At 42.5% G+C, this 14,782-nt stretch overlaps 1 long non-coding RNA gene across 1 annotated transcript in view; it reads left to right on the top strand.

The window, feature by feature from the left end:
• Positions 1-14,541, top strand: part of LOC116991633 — a 28,775-nt gene extending 14,234 nt beyond the window's left edge. The window contains exon 3 of the long non-coding RNA XR_004416848.1: positions 14,465-14,541. This is a non-coding gene — a long non-coding RNA (uncharacterized LOC116991633). The remainder of the gene's footprint in view (positions 1-14,464) is intronic.
• Positions 14,542-14,782: the final 241 nt, after the last annotated feature.

Here is a 14,782-nt window from a genome sequence, read left to right as displayed (position 1 = left end):
CTCGGATGATGTGCCTTCCTAAAGTCCATGATCAGCTCCTTCATTTTTTTGATGTTCAAGAGGAGGCTGTTATCCTGGCACCAGAGTGCTAGACCAGGTAGGCCTTCTCATCGTTGTCTGAGATCAGGCCCACCACCACAGTGTCATCAGCAAACTTAATTATTGAGTTGGAGCTGAACCTAGCCACACAGTCATGTGTGTACAGAGAGTACAATAAGGGGCTGAGGACGCAACCCTGGGGCGATCCTGTGCTCAGGGTGAGGGACTTTGATGTATTCCCTCCCATCTTGACTATCTGGGGCCTGGCGGTGAGGAAGTCCAGGACCCAGGCACACAGGGAGGTGTTGAGCCCCAATTCCATTAGCTTCCCGGCCAGTCTGGTGGGGACTACCTGTGAGTGTTTCCGCCCACACTCCAAAGACGTGCAGGTTTGTAAGTTAATTGGCTTTGGTAAAATTGTAAATTGTCCCTAGTGTGTAGGATAGTGCTAGTGTATGGGGTATTCGCTAGTCGGTGCAAACACAGTGAGCCGAAGGGCCTGTTTCCGCGTTGTATCTCTAAAGTCTAAAGTAAAGTCTGAAGTCTAAAGAATGGGTAAACAGCTGATATTACTTAAGGTAGCAACGATTGTTGGATCCATCTTGTTTGTGGATGCCGTCTAGGCAAATAAACATGTGGCACAAGCAGCTCAAACCAAGGTGTCGCCCAGAGTTAGTCATATGTTGCAGTCCTGGAAGAAGACACATACCTCCAGATTCAGGGACAGTTTCTTTCCAGCTGTTATTAGGCCACTGGACCATCCTCTCATAAGCTAGAGTGTGGTCATGACTTCACATCTACCTCATTGTTGACTTTTGAACAATCTTTAATGGGACTTTATCTTGCGCTAACTATTGCACCCTTTATCGTTTTTCGGTATACTTTGTACAGCTTGATGGTCATCATGTGTAGCCTTTTCTTTTCTTTGACTGCATAGCACGCAAACAAAAGTTTTTCACTGTACCTCGGAACATGTGACGATAATATAACCATATAACCATATAACAATTACAGCACGGAAACAGGCCATCTCGGCCCTTCTAGTCCATGCCGAACACGTATTCTCCCCTAGTCCCATCTACCTGCACTCAGACCATAACCCTCCATTCCTTTCCCGTCCATATAACTATCCAATTTATTTTTAAATGATAAAATCGAACCTGCCTCCTCCACCACCTTCACTGGAAGCTCATTCCACACAGCTACCACTCTCTGAGTAAAGAAGTTCCCCCTCATGTTACCCCTAAACTTCTGTCCCTTAATTCTCAAGTCATGTCTTCTTGCTTGAATCTCCCCTACTCTCAGTGGGAAAAGCTTATCCACGTCAACTCTGTCTATCCCTCTCATCATTTTAAAGACCTCTATCAAGTCCCCCCTTAACCTTCTGCGCTCCAAAGAATAAAGACCTAACTTGTTCAACCTTTCTCTGTAACTTAGTTGCTGAAACCCAGGCAACATTCTAGTAAATCTCCTCTGTACTTGCTCTATTTTGTTGACATCCTTCCTATAATTAGGCGACCAAAATTGTACACCATACTCCAGAATTGGCCTCACCAATGCCTTGTACAATTTTAACATTACATCCCAACTTCTATACTCAATGCTCTGATCTATAAAGGCCAGCACACCAAAAGCTTTCTTTACCACCCTATCTACATGAGATTCCACCTTCAGGGAACTGTGCACAGTTATTCCTAGATCCCTCTGTTCAACTGCATTCCTCAATTCCCTACCATTTACCATGTACGTCCTATTTTGATTTGTCCTGCCAAGATGTAGCACCTCACACTTATCAGCATTAAACTCCATCTGCCATCTTTCAGCCCACTCTTCCAACTGGCCTAAATCTCTCTGTAGACTTTGAAAATCTACTTCATTATCCACAACACCACCTATCTTAGTATCATCTGCATACTTACTAATCCAATTTACCACACCATCATCCAGATCATTGATGTACATGACAAACAACAGTGGACCCAACACAGATCCCTGTGGCACCCCACTAGTCACTGGCCTCCAACCTAACAAACAGTAAACCAAACTAAACTAAGAAGAAGGGCCCGTTGTGAAACATCATCTGTCCATTTCCCTCCACAGTATCTGCATGACCTACTGAGTTCCTCCAGCACTTTATGTTTTGCTCAGGATTCCAGCAGCTGCAGTTATTTAGCTGCTATAGATTATTCCTTCATGTAGATAAGCAGCATAATAATCGTAGAGAGTTCAGAAGCACATGAGACAGAATAGTTGCAAGGTAGGGGAATGGATCTGTTGGGCTGACTTTGAGGTAGTATGACCAAGCAAAATTCATGCACATGTACCAACGCCCATATTAACATGTTATCCTGTACGACTTATACCATAACTATGCTATGGATATAATCTTGGAACTCTTGGGTACCTCCCAAAAATTTGCATTCCACCAAGTACGTCAGGTCCTATCGGGGCACATTAGGAAATGAATGGGTGGCTTTGAAACTGTGAGAGTGGATACACCAGTTCCCTGATTCAGCATTGGCAATAAGTTCATAATAAGTTCATAAGTTATAGAAGCAGGATTAGGCGATTCGGCCCATCAAGTCCACTCTGCCATTCAATCATGGCTGATCTATCTTTCCCTCTCAACCCCATTCTCTTGCCTTCTCCCCATAACCCCTGACACCTGTATTAATTAATAATCTATCAATCTCCACATTAAAAATATCAATTGACGGCCTTATGTGGCAATCAATTCTACAGATTCACCACCCTCTAACTAAAGAAATTCCTTCTCATCTCCTTTCTATAAAGACACGTCCTTTTATTCTAAGGCTATAGCCTCTGGTCCTAAACTCTCCCACTAATGGAAACATCCTCTCCACACCCACTCTATCCAGGCCTTTTGTAATTCGGTAAGTTTCAATGAGGTCTCCCCTCATCCTTCTAAACTCCAGCAAGTACAGACTCAGTGCCGTCAAATGCTTGTCATATGTTAACCCAATCATCCCTGGGATCATTCTCATAAACCTCCTTTGGACCCTCTCCAGTGCCAGCCAGCACATCCTTCCTCAGTTATTGTGCCCAAAACTGCTCACAATACTCCAAATGCTATTACAAGCATAAGGTGCAATAGTAATTCAAAATATAAATGGTACCAGGATCTGGTAACGGGGGGTATAAAATAAATTTTAAAAAAACACGGTTGGTATATCCTTTTTTGCGGAGTTTTGTGTTACAATAGAGCGATTGTTTTTCCTTTTTTTTTCTTTTCTTTCTAGGGTCTTATTTCCTTTCTTTACTTCCTTCTCTAACTTCTTCCCTAAGGGGCTTTCTTTTCCCAACACTTTCCTGCACCTTCACGATTCTTGCTCACTTTCCTTACTTCTTTTATTTCTACCTTTTTTAAAGCTCGAAAAACGAAGTGGTACAACAAATGTAATAAGATATATGTGATGTGTATTACTGTAATTTACTGTACTTCTAATTAAAAAAAAAATTTTAAAAATAAAAATACTCCAAATGCAGTCTGACCAATGCCTTATAAAGCCTCAGCATTACATCCTTGTAACTCAACGGGTCAGGCAGCATTTCTCCAAAGATGCTCCATTATTTTCTGTCTAACTTCGGTATAAACCAGCATCTGAAGTTCCCTCCAAGAACATACTGTTCAGCTTCTCCTTTGGAGAATAAATACTGAAACTAATGGTGGATTAATGATCATCTTAGCGTGCCTGACATTTTCTCAGAGAATAGTGGCCAGTTAGGTATAGCCAGTATAGTAAACATGTAAATAATAATAATAATAATAAATACTTTATTGATCCCCTCAGGGAAATTCAGATGTCCAGAAGCCCCCAACCAACAAACCCACAGATTCAAAACGAACGCAGACAGAAAATACATAGAATACAATGTGGACACTACCTGAGAGCAATAAATACTTAAAAGACTGATAATTAACAGTTAAAAATTAAAAATTGCAAAATGCATCCCCCTACAGCCTAGCGGTCCGAATTATAAAATCTAATGGCTGCAGGGGTGAAGGATCTCCTGAACCGCTCCGTTCTACAGGGCAGGGAGAGGAGCCGGTTGTTGTTCCAAGTGCTCTTTTGACTCTCCAATGTTTGGGGAAAAACATGTGCTCTTTCAATTGCTATTTATTGGCTTTTCATCAATCCAAAATGGAATTCCCAGTGAATCATTGGTTCAAGGAAACAACTGCAACAAATAAGGAATGCTGGAAGCTGTGTTTTTCCTTTATGCAGGCTTGTACAGGGCTGACTATTCCTTCCCACCTCCATAATATGTTGAGGAAGAACTCATTAAACTTGATGCAGGTATTGCCACTATTTTTATTATCGACTAAATTGTGGAATACAACAGTCTGTTTGAGTGAAAGACGACTGCTATAACTCAATTCCCCAATGTGACCAGCGAAAGAGTAAGTGCCCTGCACTTTCTGATGAAAGACACTTCAGAAATAGAAAAACCTCTCACTTGCCAATAATTGTTCATTTTTATTAGTCAAAGACATTTGTGGGATCGATCTGGCAAGAGCCTGAATGCTTTAGGTTGTAACCTATACTCCTAGAACATGAACACAAGAACAAAGGCAGTAAATATTATTTAATCTCTTTATTTTGATGCTTATTATGAATTCCATTTCTGCCGATTGGTGCAGTTCAGGGTTCATTGTTCTGATAACATGAGGGAAAAACACCTCATAACCCCCTCTCTCTGTTCGTTGGGTAATCATCTTAAATACGGAGCAAAAATAAAATCAGGATTGACATTCATTTTTACTTTACTTTAGATTTTAGAGATACAGCGTGGAAGCAGGTCCTTTGGCCCACCGAGTCTGTGCTGACACTGTACACGAACACTATCCTGCACACCAGGCACCATTTGCTACAATTAACAGACTTACAAACCTGCACATCTTTGGCCTGTGATAAACCTCGTCTGCATCCTCTCCAAAGCCTGTAATGGGGCGACTAGAACCGCACACAATAAAAACACTAGAAACAGGAAAACACTTCTCGTCTATACATAATAGGCAATTTTTTGTTGTTGCAGAATTCATGTGCACACATTGGGAAAAGCAGACAACAAGATGTCAGAATCCAAACAGAGGATTATAGTTAATTTGGCCTTCTGTGAGATAGTGGCCTGGCTCTACTTGTGGAATAATATATGCACCAGGATGTATTTAATTATTTTAATTGAATTTGTCACATATCAGATGGATCACGTTTTCCTTCTAGCTGTGGCTGTGAAGCAGGCAGCAGTCCTCCAGGCATTGAATCATTGTCTTCATTGTCTGTTGCAACTGTTTGCTTTAACTGGCTGGATGGTGCCACCTTTCCTAATGCACAAATGTGCAGTCAATGCACACCACCTTCCTCAAGGCCTTTTAACAGATTTGTTACAGCATGCCATTTTAATGGCCTCTTGAGATCCTGGATTGGTGTAAAGAATGAGAGAGAAAGAGAGAGAGAGAGAGAGAGAGAGAGAGAGAGAGAGAGAGATGGAGAGACTATCATCGATCACCACATATTCATCCAATCTCTGTGAGAGTCCCTTGAAATAACCATAGGACTTTACACCTATGAGAAATGCAGCATTAACTACACTTATCTGATGGATTTACGATATTAAGGGAACTAATTGGCATAAGGTTTGCGTAGAAATGTATTGCTGAGGTTAAATATCAGCCAAGATCTTATTGAATGGCAGAACAGGCACAAAAGGCTGAGTGGTCTATTGCTGCTATTTCTTGTGGTCTTGTGGTGGCAAAAACAGGAAAGTAGATTATTATCTGAATGGTGGCCGATTAGGAAAAGGGGAGATGCAACGAGACCTGGGTGTCATGGTACACCAGTCATTAAAAGTAGGCATGCAGGTGCAGCAGGCAGTGAAGAAGGCGAATGGTATGTTAGCATTCATAGCAAAAGGATTTGAATATAGGAGCAGGGAGGTTCTACTGCAGTTGTACAGGGTCTTGGTGAGACCACACCTGGAGTATTGTGTACAGTTTTGGTCTCCTAATCTGAGGAAAGACATTCTTGCCATAGAGGGAGTACAGAGAAGGTTCACCAGACTGATTCCTGGGATGTCAGGACTTTCATATGAAGAAAGACTGGATAGACTCGGTTTGTACTCGCTAGAATTTAGAAGATTGAGGGGGGATCTTATAGAAACTTACAAAATTCTTAAGTGGTTGGACAGGCTAGATGCAGGAAGATTATTCCCGATGTTGGGGAAGTCCAGAACAAGGGGTCACAGTTTAAGGATAAGGGGGAAATCTTTTAGGACTGAGATGAGGAAAACTTTTTTCACACAGAGAGTGGTGAATCTCTGGAATTCTCTGCCGCAGAAGGTAGTTGAGGCCAGTTCATTGGCTATATTTAAGAGGGAGTTAGATGTGGCCCTTGTGGCTAAAGGGATCAGGGGGTATGGAGAGAAGGCAGGTACAGGATACTGAGTTGGATGATCAGCCATGATCATATTGAATGGCTCGAAGGGCCGAATGGCCTACTCCTGCACCTATTTTCTATGTTTCTATGTTTCTATGATATATTATATATTTATTTTGGGAACAATCTGATACGTAGCTCTTCATATTTGGGTCCTAGATGTGCTATTTGTATTACAGATTGATGTCCTTGGTATCTGAATTTTGGCATTTATTTCCCAGTAACTGAAAAGTTTGTAGGGGCCATCTAAGATTCATGATGGGTCTGGAATTTATGCGTAGGCCTGGCAAAATCATGTTGGCATAATCCCTAATTAGTTTTGTTGACAGTATTACAAATGATTATTGCTATGAAATGTCATTTTATTCATTGAAATTAAATTTCACAGCTGAGGTTTGAATTCAGGGTTTGGTCACTGGGTTATTGGTCTGGCAAATGAAACGCTCTAGAAGTGGCACCGGATACTCTGTGGAAGGCTACAATGTACAGAAGCTCAATGCAAATCTCACACTTTCAGCGGACTGCTGGCGACTGTCAATTTGCCGGCAGTCGCCTGAAAAAGCAACAACTGGAACGGCTACTGTCAGAGTGAAGCACACACAAACACATCGCTTCCTTCACCAGTCGCTATGCAGGCGGGGGACAGTGCAAGCATGGGGAGGGCTGCCTAAAAAATTCATACGGTGCACAGCCAAGGTGAAACAGACACACACCGCGATTAATAGGAAGGTTGGCGCTGTAAAAAGTTGGCTAAAGCACAGTGTACGGAAGTTCTTTAAAAGAGGAGGGAGAGGGGGGAAAAGGGGGGAGAAGGAGTGGAGACAACTTTTAAGAAGCCAGAGATACACGTCTGTGAAACATTTAACATTACCGGTCGGTTATCGTTGATTCTGAAAACTACTGCTTACCTTTTTTGTTCCCAATGAGCCAATGAAATTCACCGGTCAGCACCGGCTACAACCTACGAGAACCTCCGAGAACCTTCGACCTCCTCGCAACCCATTAGGACCTCCTGGCGACCCACCTATGGCACGAGAATTCTCGCTACTCTCCATGGCGGCTTCATTCTAGTCGCCGCTAATTTTTCAACATGTTGAAAAATTCATGGAGACCATAATGAGACCGCGACTAGTTCCCAGAATGTGAGAACTCCTCACGACCATGAAGGCGACTCCCCGGCAACCGCCATGTGGCGACTGCATACTCTCCTGCAGTCGCCTAAAAGGTCGCCTAAGTGGGACAGGCTCATTAGCACAATGCAGCCATTTACTGCTGCCAATGCATCTGGCTGTTTGCACTAACTACCAATTATTCAACCGTGCCAACTATGTAACCCAAATAAATTACATAATACTTAGTGACAATCTGAACACATTCACCACGTTAAATGTTCACTCCCTACAGGAAATACTGACTACGCAGATCATGGCATCCATTATGGTGCTATGCTGATGGAGGAACTCTGGGAGAAAGTATCTCTGGGAGAAAGGAAGTGTCAATACTTTGGGTGGAGATCCTGCACCAGGCCCATTCCTGAAATGGAAGGATGCAGCACAATCGCTGAGTTCCTCCAGCAGTTTGGTTTTTTTTTGTGCTAGATTCCAACATTTGCACTCTCATGAGTCTCCTGTGTGCAATACTGTGTAGACTGCAATTCTACTGCAATTCAAGCTCAATGTTCCTCCCTTAAAAGTTCATTTTTCAGGACCTGGTGGTTGCTGCTGAGCTCATCATTTCTTGTCCATCAATATTGGCCTGAAGAAGGAGATAGAAGTTGCCCTTTTGAATCACTGCAATCCTCCGGGTTGGAAAATTACACCTCCAATGAACACGATTCCCTAATTTCAGGTCTCCCTATCCTCATCTACCCAGCTCCCACTGCTCTTTCCTGCACAAACACTCTTACTTCCTATTTCGTCCTTCATCTGCTCATCTTCTATCCCTCCCCACCCTTCATTGCTCACCTTCTATTTTTAGATTCCACATCCACCTCATTTTGTCTTCTCCACTTCACCTCCAACCTTGGTTACTATCTCCACCCTTCTCTCCCTGACCTGACTCATCTGTCAATCCCTCCTCACCTGGATCCACTTATCACGCCAGTTCTTGCTCCTCACCATCCCCTCATCTCTCTCCACCAGATTTCTCCCATGTATTCTGTTGGTCTGAAAAAGGGTCTCGGCCCGAAACGCCGAATGCCCGGCTTCACACCACCGATGCTGCCTGACCTGCTGAGTTCCTCCCTCTGTTTGTTCCCTATGCTCAAGATTCAACCACCTGCATCTCTTGTGTCTATCATTATTGTTCTTCGACGCGACACCAACCAAGATACAAGATACGATACCGACCAATGAAGTAGCAGAAACAAGGAACTGCAGATGCTGGTTAATACACAAAAGGACACAAAATGCTGGAGTAATTCAGCGGGTCAGGCAGCATCTCTGGAAAACATGGATTGGTGGCGTTTCAGGTCGGGATCCTTCTTCAGTGAACCCATTCACTATTCCTTTTGTCCAACCATTGAAGTGTTGTCCTCATGAATCTGCCCGACTAGTTTTATTGATGCCACATGTCATGTTACTTATAAGTGCTGATTCTTTTCAGCTGAATAATGTGGTGAATTCTTGTGTTTAAACCTATTGGTTCTTTTGACAAGGTGCAGTAATTGAAGAAGAATTCAGTGACTTTGACAACATTGTGTCATTGAGCCTTTTGCATCACTGCACCCAAGTCCTTGATTTACAGCATTGACCACCAGATCTTTCAGTTTCCACAACCTGCTGAACTATCTGAAGAGCACATAATGGATAAATGTAACTTGTTATGCTTATTTCATTTGGATAGATTACGTTGTGTGTATTGTTTATTGTGAAATTGTGAAAAGTTTTCTCTTCTTTTCCTTCTCCACGTAGCACCCAGCACAATGATCAAAAACCAGGTCCGATGCACCAGTACGCATGTTTCATATATCCGTATGACATAGGTCAATGGACCAATAGAAGCTATGCCACTGTGCGCAATCCTATCAACCCACTTATTTTCTTGTCACTTCTTCCTCCTCAATTGTCCACCAACTCCCCCACCCACACCCTGATTCTGCTGCCACTCACCCACCCACACCCAGAGCAATGTACAATGGTCAGTTAATGAATCAACACGTCTTTAGGATGTGGGAGGAAACTGGAGGACTGGCAGAAAACCACACAATCACAGGGAGAAAATGCAAACTCTACATCGGCAGCACCCGAGGTCAGGATCGAGCCTACATTGATAGGGTCATGGGGCAGTGACACTAACTGCTGCAGCACAATGCCATTCTGGATTTACTGTTTTACAGGTCAGTTTTGGTGCACAACATTTTCCAGAATTTGGTTTTTCCATGCACTATCCCTTTAAAGGACACAAGGTAACATTCCCACAACTAGTAGACAGCCTCACAGAGTCAGAGAAATTGCTTCAATCCTGACCTCAGGTGCTTCTGTGTTGAGTTTCATTGTTCCCCTATGACCACAGAGGCTTCCTCCTGGTGTTCCTGTTTCCACCCACATCCCAAAGGTTAATTTACGGCTGTAAATTGCCCCTTGTAGGTGAGTGCGAGAACCTAGGGAGAAGATGAAAATGTAGGGAGAATTAAGAAAGCTTTACTGTAGGATCATTGTGGACTCAGTTCACTCAAGGGCCTGTTTCCATGCTGCATTTCTCTGGGAGTTTATGATCCTATGTTGACTAAATTATAACTGTTGTTGGCCAGTCATCAATAGGGCCCAAGAAGAACTGCAAGCAGGTTAGCACTCACTCACTCACTCACTCACTCACTCACTCACTCACTCACTCGCTCACTCGCTCACTCGCTCACTCACTCGCTCGCTCGCTCACTCACCGACCGACCAAATGAATGAATGAATGAATGAATGAATGAATGAATGAATGCAAGATACAGCATGGAAACAGACTTTTCAGCCCACCAAGTCCACATTGACCATCCATCTCCCATTTGCATTAGTTCTATATTATCCTAACTTCGCATGCACTCCTTGCATTCTAGGGGCAGAAGCCATTTAACCTACAAATCCACACATCTTTACAATGTTGGAGGAAATCGGAGTAACCAGAGGAAACCCACAGGATCACAGGGAGAACATGTAAACTCCATCCAGATAGCAACCAGGGTCAGGATTGTACGCGGGCCTCTGGTGCTATGAGGCAATATCTCTAGCAGTTGCACCACTGTGCTGCCGCTGTTCCAATCACTGCTTGGAAACTTAACTTCATGCCAACTGCAAATTATAATTAATATGCTGTGTACCTTGCAATCACAGTCACAGGATGTTGGACAGTCATCAATAGGGCCCAAGAAGAACTGCAAGCAGGTTAGCACTCATTCACTCACACTCACTCAACTAATGACCATCTTAATGCCTTGTGACCCCATTCCATTCCATTTCTGAGGGCATCCAATTTATTCCCTTTCATCTCACAGCACAGATGATTTCTACATGGGATCTGCGATTTTAAACTGTTTTCTGTTGTGTGGAGGGTTATAATCCAAGGAAAACAAGTTTGAATATTAGCAGAGGCTCATCTGCTGCAAAGATATTACTTTAAGAGTCATTAACTTTTGTATACAATATCACTATCTTCCTAGTAACATTACTCATGTAGTCAGATCTTTCAGTGATAAGCTACAAAACAAAATCACAATCACAATACGGCAAGCACAGCAACAAAATGAGCTAAGCATAAAATAAAATGATGACATCAGGGCTGATGTGCTGCAATAGACTATCTCCATAGAGTGATACTAACTCCACAGTCATTAGTTGCATTGTTATTTATTGCAGAAGACTCAGCAAGGCTACATTTTCCATTCACTAATAATAACCCCCTGGACTGAAGATTTGATATATTTATAAAACTAATGACCATCTTAATTCGAACCAGAGCAGATATCACCTTGGGACAATCCATTTCCAGGCGAACTTGTAAAATGAATGATGACTGAGGTGGGGCAACTGATGTAAACACTATGGGCCAAACTCAGCATGGTTTACTGCTCTTTTTTATGCTGTGAAATTGTTCTTTAAGTGATCCCTTTCCGATCGTGACCTTGTGTGAGTGATCTCTCCAGCAGAATGTCAGCTGCCAAAGGGAAATTTACACCAGGTATAAAGTTGGCACCATGCAACCCAGAATTGAGTGGTCCAACTAATAGTCCTTCAAAGATCCATTTAGAGCATCTCAGGGGATTTTTTTTGTGTTCCGCAAAATTACAATTAATCAATGGCAGCATTCTGTTTCTCTTCTGAAAGCTGAGCTCAGAGCTGACCAAAATTCATCGGGCTTCAAGTGATGAGCTGCATTACTGCATTCAGCTAGCACACAACCTGTTCACTTCAAACAAGGCTCAAAGGCAAATTTTGACTGGGCCTTAGCTCTCCGGGGTCCTGTGTGTAAACAAAATGCTTTGTTGAGTTGCCTCTTGCTTTGGGCACATCGGTTTCTTGGCTGACATCTTGAAAAGTCATCCTGACCCATCATGTTGAGAGTTCCTTCAAGGAAGTATTTATTCATTTCCCAAGTGCTATTCATCTGGAGAATCGGGGAAAAAATGGTTTGACTTTAAACTTGTAAACTCCTCTATTATAGTTCCTCAGCAGTTTTTTGTTGTTGTTTTGCCAGCAATCAGATACCACCAGACATCGCCTCGGCCCCAGTCTACTCACCTGCCTTCCTCCGACCCCAACCCCCATCCTTGCCATGTGTTCACCATCCCCCATGACCTCCCCCTCTCTGATACCGAACGGTCTGTCCTCAGCAGAGGCCTCACCTTTTTCCCCCTCAGTCCCCACCTCAATGAGTTCCGCTCCCGCCACGATGTGGAGCTCTTCTTCCATCGCCTCCGCCTCAAAGCGTTTTTCCATGCGAAGGAGTCCTCGCCCCCCCCCATTGATGACCCCTTCTCCCGTCTCCAACGGACCCCCTCCTCTTGGACTCCCCCTCTTGGCCATCTTCCGTCTTTAGACCTTTTTATTTTAAACTGTCGGCGGGACATCAACCACCTCAACTGCTCCACTCCCCTCTCTCACTCTCACCTCCCCCCCCCCCCCCGAACGTACAGCCCTCAACTCACTCTGCAACAACCCAGACTGGGAGATCAAACCCGCCAACAAGGGAGGTGCCGTGGTAGTCTGGCGCGCTGATCTCCACAAGGTTGAAGCCACACGTCAACTCTCAGACACCTCCTCCTACTTATCCTTAGACCATGACACCACAGACGAGCACCAGGCCATCTCTAGCACCATCACCGACTTCATCAACTCCTGCTCCCTGCCCTCCCAAGCCTCCACCTCATCGTTCCCCAGCAGCACGGCCCGCTTTTACCTTCTCCCCAAAATCCACAAACCTGACTGTCCTGGGCAGACCCATTGTTTCTGCCTGTTCGTGTCCTACCGAACTTATTTCCCCATACCTCGACTCCATCCTATCCCCCCTGGTTAAATCCCTCCCGACCTATGTTCAAGACACCTCACACGGTCTTCGTCGACTCCATTTTCTAGGCCCCCATTCCCTCATCTTCACCATGGATGTCCAATCACGCTACATCTCCATCCCCCACCAGGAGGGTCTTTTAAAAAATATATATTTACTTTATTAGAAGCAATTGTACAAAGAGAAAGTAATCGACATAACAGTTATACAATTTTCGTACTGCTTCAATTTTAACATTTTATAAACTAATAACTAAATCGTAAAAAAGGAAAAGGGAAAAAAGGGAAAGAAAGAAGAAAAGAAAAAGAAAAGAAAGAATTTCGAGAAAAACACGAAAAAGAAAAACCCCAGAACTAACGAAGAAGTGAAAGAAGCGGAGATATATCCCACTACCCTTCCATACTCCCGCTCACCTGACCCTAGCGTCGGTTTTGAGTTTGTGTTCAACCATTATGTTGTTGAAGAAATTCAATAAAAGGAGACCATATTTTAGAAAATTTATCTGGTTTGTCAGTCAAGCCAAGCCTTATTTTTTCTAGATGTAGTGTCTCTGTCATTTCTGTGATCCACATCTTCACTATGGGGACTGTTATCTTTTTCCAGAATTTAAGTATAAGTTTTTTTGGCAGTTATTAAACCATAGTCAAGCAAGCGTCTTTGAGATATCGTTAGATTAGGGCAGCCCTCTGACATTCCTACTATTATTAGTGTTGAGTCTGGCTCCAATTGAATTTTAAGTGTTTTAGAAATAATATTGAATATTTCCGTCCAGAAGTTTTGTATTTCTATACAGGATACAAAAGAATGAGTTAGGGTGGCTTCTTGAAAGTGACATTTATCACAAAGAGGAGAGACAGTTGGGAAGGTTTTGTTCAATTTGGTCTTTGAGTAGTATAACCTATGCTATACTTTAAATTGTATCAGGCAATGCCTGGCATTTAAAGAACAGTAGTGTATGTATTGTAGGTTTTCCTCCCATATATCTTTCGAAATGGGTGAACCCAGCTCGTCCTCCCATGTTCGCCTATAAATCTCAGAGGGTGGGGTGTCAATATTTAGAAGAGTGTTATAAATGTAAAATATCAACTTGTATCGGCATGTCTATTCAAACAATCATCCAATATATCTGGATCCATAAGTCTTGTGTATATGTTTTCACGTAATCTCGGATTTGAAGGTATCTAAAAAATTATTGGTATTCAAGTCATATTTCTCCTGTAGCCAGAAAGTTATATTTTTAATATTGGTTGCCCAGTAATAAAAAAGAAAATTAGGCTGAGATAATCCTCCATTTTCTTTGGATTTGCACAAATGTCTTTTGTGTATTCTGTGGGTTTTGTAGTCCCAAATTAAGTTAGTGACAATAGAGTCAATTTTTAAAAAAGATTTTAGCAAGGTATACCGGTATTGATTGGAATAAGTATAAAAGTTGCAGAAGGAAGATTATCTTTATGGCATTTAATCTACCAATAAGGGAGATAGGATGTGTTTTCCAAAATTTGATGTAGGCATACAATTTAGTGATTAATGGTGGGAAGTTTATTTTAAACAAAGAGGAATATTTTCTAGTCACATAAATTCCAAGATATCTGAACCTTTCAGTAATGATTCTGAAAGGAAATTGTTGAAGTTGAGAAGGGTCTTGTTCTTTTATTAGCATGATTTCACTTTTGTTCCAATTTATTCTGTATCCAGAAAAAGAACCAAATTGTTCTATAATGTTTAAAACATTTGGAACACTAACTTGGGGATAGTAATGTATAAAAGTACATCATCTGCATATAACAAAATTTTAT

Source organism: Amblyraja radiata, chromosome 2, assembly GCF_010909765.2.
Source record: "Amblyraja radiata isolate CabotCenter1 chromosome 2, sAmbRad1.1.pri, whole genome shotgun sequence".
Lineage (NCBI taxonomy): Eukaryota > Metazoa > Chordata > Chondrichthyes > Rajiformes > Rajidae > Amblyraja > Amblyraja radiata.
This window is presented reverse-complemented; position numbering and strand designations above follow the sequence as displayed.